The sequence below is a fragment of the Macaca nemestrina genome, chromosome 1 (assembly GCF_043159975.1).
Source record: "Macaca nemestrina isolate mMacNem1 chromosome 1, mMacNem.hap1, whole genome shotgun sequence".
Taxonomy (NCBI): Eukaryota; Metazoa; Chordata; class Mammalia; order Primates; family Cercopithecidae; genus Macaca; species Macaca nemestrina.
Window position 1 is genome coordinate 142,713,041 of NC_092125.1, and position 6,375 is coordinate 142,719,415.

Consider the following 6,375-nt stretch of genomic DNA (forward strand, 5'->3'; position numbering starts at 1 on the left):
TGAAAGATAGTTTAGGGTCTCAGTGTGATTGTTATTGTATCGTTTCTCCTAAACCTCAGTTTATTTTTACCCATTGTTTTTAAGTATATAGAGGTTGTTGCTGTTATATCTACTTGGTAGATTGTTCAGTTTTTCAAATACAAAAAAAAAGGAGTATCTTTTTTTCTTCTTTCCTAATGTCAGTTTATTTTGGATGTAGAGCTGGATTTGCTTATTATTTCACCCAAGTTAAGATGAGTAGGTAAATATAACCATTCATATTTTTGTGCATATGTTTACACTTACTCTTATCATACTATGTTTTCTATGTATTGTGCTTTCTTAATGATTCCTTTTTCAACTTCTATTGGATTGATTGAGGAGTTTTTGGTTAATTTTTATGCATATATTTGTATAGAATAATACAGGACAGAGAGAAATACCTCTTTCCTTAGATAATACATGTAGTTTTCTAGATTTTTTAAAATTGTTTTTAATCCATTTGGAATTTGCTTTTACAGTATTGTATGGGAGTCCATTTCTTATACCAAAAAATGGATATCAACACCACTTATTAAACAGTTTTTCTTTGTCTAACAGAATTGAACAACTTTGTCACATACCAAATTCTTGTGTAACCTAGGATCTGCATCTGGAATCTCTATTCTGTTCAACTGTTCTTTTTGTCTTTTTCTTAATACCATATTTATTTGATTGCAGAGTTAATACTATATTCTAATAATGGCAGAACAAGTTCCCTGTCCTTCTTTAGAATATACTTACCTCCTTCACTGCTGTCACAGTGAGATCTTCAGAATGATTTTACTACCCTTCTAAATTTTGAGTCCTTATTGTCATAATCCTAAGTCATATATCCCTTCCCAATTAAATTTAAATTTACATGAGTAACCAGTGTTTCCTTTTCTCTAATTCCATCTTGAGGCCTCTTTTCTAGTTACTTTTCTTTTGCCCTGAAAGATGAATAATTAATTGACCAGGTAAAAGATCACTGGAGGCAGTCCATTCTCTCAGGGTGGATAGATGCTTTTTGTCTCAGGGTGGATAGACTAGCTATTTCATTGCCGGTCTAACCTCTTTTCTTATAAGTAACTTCTTCTTTCTGCCTGGATGTTTATAAGATCTTCTGTTTAGAGTCAGGAACTTTACCAAGCATGTCTAAATGTACAGCTTGGGACTTACTGAGTAGATTTCAGTCTTTCTCTAACTCAGGTAAATTTTTCTACTATTACCTGCCAAATAATTTTATTTTTTTCTTTTATTCCTTTGTCTCCTTCTAGAGCTCCCATTGTATGTTAGATTTCTTTGGTCTATTATTTAAATCTTTTCCCCTCACGGTTTCCATTTACGTATGTTTGCTTTGTACTTTGAGATATTTTTTGTGCTTAGTGACCATCCTCCTTTTAAAACTATCATTTAAATTTTTTTGTTTGTTTTTTTTTTTTAAGAGACAAGGTTTCGCTCTGTCACCCAGGCTGGAGTGCAGTGGCAGGATCATAGCTCACTGCAGCCTTGAACTCCTGGGCCCAAGTGATCCTCCCACCTCTGCCTCCCAAGTAGCTGGAATCAAGCCACCATGCATAGCTCTCGTTTAAAAATCTATTTAAAAAATAATGTTACTAAACTTTTGGAAGTTGTGTGTGTATGTGTATGTGCTGCACGTGAATCACCTTAAATGCTCTTATTTTTATTCATGTTTTCATCTTCTCTAGCATTTCTATTTTACTAAAGGTGTATTCTGATTACTCTGTTCATTTTCCTCTCATTGCTGGGACTCTTTAAATGGGTTGTTTTTCTTTTTCAGCTCATTGAGTTCTGGTATGTTTGTTGTGGTGTCCTACATGTTAGTAATCTTCCAAGCAGTAGATAGTGAAATGGCAGTTCCTGTTGAAGTACCTGAAGGATGTGTCTGGTCCACTATCACCCTGAGCTCTCTGGGAGATAATCTCTGGGTCTCAAGATAGGGGGGACTCAGTCCACTTATTCTTTCAAAAACACATAGGACACTTACTTGTGGGCCAGAATTGACCTTCTTCCCTGGAGCCTATGTATTCCTGATACTCAGTCTCTCCTGAGGTACATCTTCTGGTCCTCCACACTGAGCTTCCAACACTTGGAGAAGAAAGTTGCATATTGGTTCTCTTTTCTCCAATAGGAGCCCCAAGCCTCATACACATCTACACCAGCTACTACAAGTCCCAGTCACCATCTGGCTTAGGAGAAGAGTAGAGGAAAGGGAACCTGTGTTGAAATCACCCATGCATTTTATCTTTTTTCTCCAACAGCACAAGAACTTTAGTATGCTTTACTTCCCTCACATTCAGCAACCTTTTTTTCCTTTTAATCACTTGAAATTTGGCTTTCATATTATTTTTTTATTTATTAACTTTAAGTCTTGACCCTTTATTACTTAATATTCTGTGTGAAGAAGTGGGAAAAATGCATATAGCATTTCTGCTGCATACTGAAGTGTAGTGGTTGCCTCAAGGAAAATTGATATGCAGTTTGAGTTCCAAGCTGAACTAGTTATTATTTTTATGGAACATTTTTGCAGATTGTGGTAAAATTGATATAACAGAATTAACCTTTTTAAAGTAAAAAATCTAAAGACATTTAGTGCATTCACACTGTTGTCCAACAGTCACCTCTACCTAGTTCCAAAATGTTTTCATTACCCCAAAAAGAAACCCTGTACATAGGAAGCACTTGCTCCCCATTTTCCCCTACCCCCAACCACTGGCAACCACCAGTCTACATTTTGTGTCAATGGGTTTACCTTTTATACTTCCATACTAGTTTTTAATCAATATTTTGTAATTTAATTCTTAAATTCACCCTCCATGATTTTTTATACATAATTTACTCTTAGAATAGTTAGAATACAACCTCAAGGAGCTTTTTTCGCAAAGGGCTTTTAACCTTATGGGTGGTATGCTCTCTGAATCTTTGTACATCTGAAAATGTACTTCTAGTTTGGGGGTAGAATAGATTTTCCCCTAAGCCTCTGAAGATTGTTCCATTGTCTTATATCTAGTATTGTGGATAGTCTGGTGCCAATCTGGTCTAATTTCTTTGTCAGTCTCCCACCCTCCCCCATGAAAATTGTAAGATTATCTTTTTATCCTTAATGTTCTGAAAGTTCACCAAGATATGTCTTTATTTTTCCTTCATCCTGATCAATCAGTATTTTGTAGGCATTCTCAATTTTGAGGACTAATGTCTTTTCAGTTCTGGGATACTTATTTTTATCATTTCTTGTTTCCCTTAATTATTTCTATTCTATCCTTGTGGCACTTCTTTCGGGTGTATATTAGGACTTATACATCTGTCCTCTAAGTCTTAGTTTTTATTGCGCTGTCCTGTGGGAGAATTCCTTAGCTCAGTCATCAACACAGGTTGACTCTGAAGCTCTGTGCATTCTGCTAATCAGCTATCTGATGAGTTGTTTTGGGGTTTGATGTTTTGGTTTGTTTGTTTATTGGCACTCAACACTTTCTATATCTAAGATCTTTAATTGTTTTTCTTAAGGACCCATTTTGTTTTATGGATATGATTTCCTCTTGGCCCTCAGGAATTAATTATATATGTTTTTAAGTCTCTTTACACTATTGAATATTTTCTTGGGGTTAACTCTTTTTTTTTAGTTTGATGCCCTTATTTTATGGTGTAGGTTTTCCTCACATATTTGGTGATTCGTGCTTGTTTGCTCATGTTTTAGGGTCCTTGCTAGCCTTTCTGCAAACGTTACATTAATTCGGCCTGTTTCTGGTGATTGTGGGGAAAGAGTACAACATATAAATATTGAGTTTTCTAGAAATGGAGGCTGTTTCTTTTTTTGGTTTTGTAGAGCAATGTCATGGCCTTGCCATGTCTGAACTGAGAGAACCCCAGCCTCCAGAGCCCTTACCACCTGTTGTAGCAATCTTCCTATGCATGGTTTGGATTAATTTCCTCATTTAATTAGATTTCCTTTGCCTTCTGTTTCTTCAGTTATTACATTTTTTTATTAACCAAAATATGCTATTTTCCCCCAACCCTATTATAGGTTTAAATTTTTTCTTTATGTCCAACTTTAGGGATTAGATAATCCTGCAGTATAGTCCCTTTTTTTAATTGATTGAAGAATTGTTCATGTAAATAATAGTGATACATTATTTTCCTAAAGCACTGTAAAGTGAAGTCATAAGACATGGTAGTTGTGCTTCAAAAGTGTTCTTTTTTAGCTGTCTCAAATCCTGTATTTTTTTTCTGCGCTTAACTTTTGTAAGTCCTTTCAGAGTATCACAACAATGCTGTCTTTCTACTCTCTACAACCACTGGATATGTATTTTTTATGAGGTACATAGAAAAAGATAAGGAGGAAAAGTATTTTTGTAATATGTTAACCTAAAACATAAAGTGATTTAAATGAACACATTTTTTACCCTGTGATTTAAGTTGTGTATTCTGCATTCTGCTTTTTGTATTTGTTTTTAGAAGGTGACATTTACTGCTATTCATTTCTCTTTGCTTAAGGTGGTAACCAAGCTGCTAATTTGAAATACTTGTTATGGTACCATTTCAGAACTAAAACATTGCTTACCAAAGGTGAATGATACCATATGAACATAGTTTTTGCAGACCCTCCTAGTATTTTGCATAATATGTTTAAGTCTATACATCACAGATCATAGCTTCATTGGCCCTCTTCTTACCTAGGAGGCCAATACAATGAAGACTTAGGGCCATTTACTAGGAAGATGGAACTTATGTTCGCTCATGTATAACGTTAAAGGTCTATTATCTCTGTTAGACATCTGTTAGTGTCATATTTTCTCTTCTGATAGGGCAGGCAAATGCCCTTGCCCTTGCCCTTCTCCCTCCCTCCCTCCCTTCCTTTTTTCTTTCTTTCTTTTTTTTTTTTGGACAAGGTCTCACTCTGTCACCCAGGTTGGAGTGCTGCATGCAGCATGGTCATAGCTAACTGCAGCCTCAAACTCCTGAGCTCAAGTGATCCTCCCATCTCGGCCTCCTGAGTAGCTGGGCCTACAGCCATGTGCCACCACTCCTGGCTAATTTTTAAAATTTTTTTAGAGACAGGGTCTCACCGTGTTGCCCAGGCTGATCTCGAACTCCTGGCCTCAAGCAATCCTCCTTCCTCAGCCCTCCAAAGTGCTGGGATTATAGGCATGAGCCATTGCCCCAGCCCCTTTCTCTCTAAGACTAAAGCTAATGTGGCTATTTGAATTGGTGATTGGGAACTTTAGTATACAGTCTGATGTGTGGTGTTGGGCCCACACAGTTTAAAAGGAAATCGCTTTCCTACATAGTTACTGCTAAAACCAAAGGATTCTAAATGGTAATGCTGACACAACAGTAAATTTAATTTAATTCATGTGAGAGGGAAGAAAGTTCTGACAGTATTTACCCTTCATTGTTATTTCTAAACTCTTCTTCCTCTTCTTTAAAAATCCTCAGGTTTGAAGCTTGTGCTTTCAGACTATACCACTGACAATTCCCCAGTATACCAAAGCCTTGAACATTTTTAGCTCCCGGTTACTCTGTACAACACTACCCCATTCTAAATCTTGAGATTTTTATCATCCAAGAGAAAGTGACATTAAAGCAAATTACCAAAGAAGGTGATGTAATCAGCAGTATAATTATCTTGGGGAAAAGTATTGGGCTCTAGGAAGTAAGTGCAAAGGAGCATGGTTGGTGTTCTGAAGGAACCGGAAGAAGGCCACTGTGGCTGGAGAGAAACAAGTGGAAAAGTGGGAGATAGAGTCAGAGAAGTAATTTAGAGTTGGTCATGTAGGGCCTCTGTGTCATTGTAAGAAATGTAAGATCATAGGATGTCTCTAACAGACTTAGCCTTCACCCTTTCTTGGCCTCATACTCTCATGATCATGCTCTAAACCTTGTCTGTCTTCATGAAACTGCAGCCTGTTTTTCTCAGTTTCAATATTCCTACTGTCTGAACTACCACTTCTTATCCTTCTGATTTTACTCTCTCTTATACCCTGACTCCAGTAATTCTTCCACATCACCAGGGCATAGCAGTCCATTGATGTTACTACCTTTTCACTGACTCTCAGCTGCCATCCACTCCCTCCATGTTTTCCCTTCCTTACCCAAATTATATTCATCGGTCTGTCATCAAGATTACTCTCTTATAATCACTCTTCCCTTGTCCCTCTCACTTTCTGTGCTCTCTTGGCAAAATCCCAACCCCAGTTAAACCATTCTCCACACTTATTTTCCTCCATCTTAAAACAAAAAACCTTTTTTTTGACCCCTGCCTTCTGCAACTATCAGTCATTTCTGTTTTTCCTTTTAAAGCAAAACTTCTTGCCATAACCAGATATCATTATGATATAGTGATAACATAATTATAGG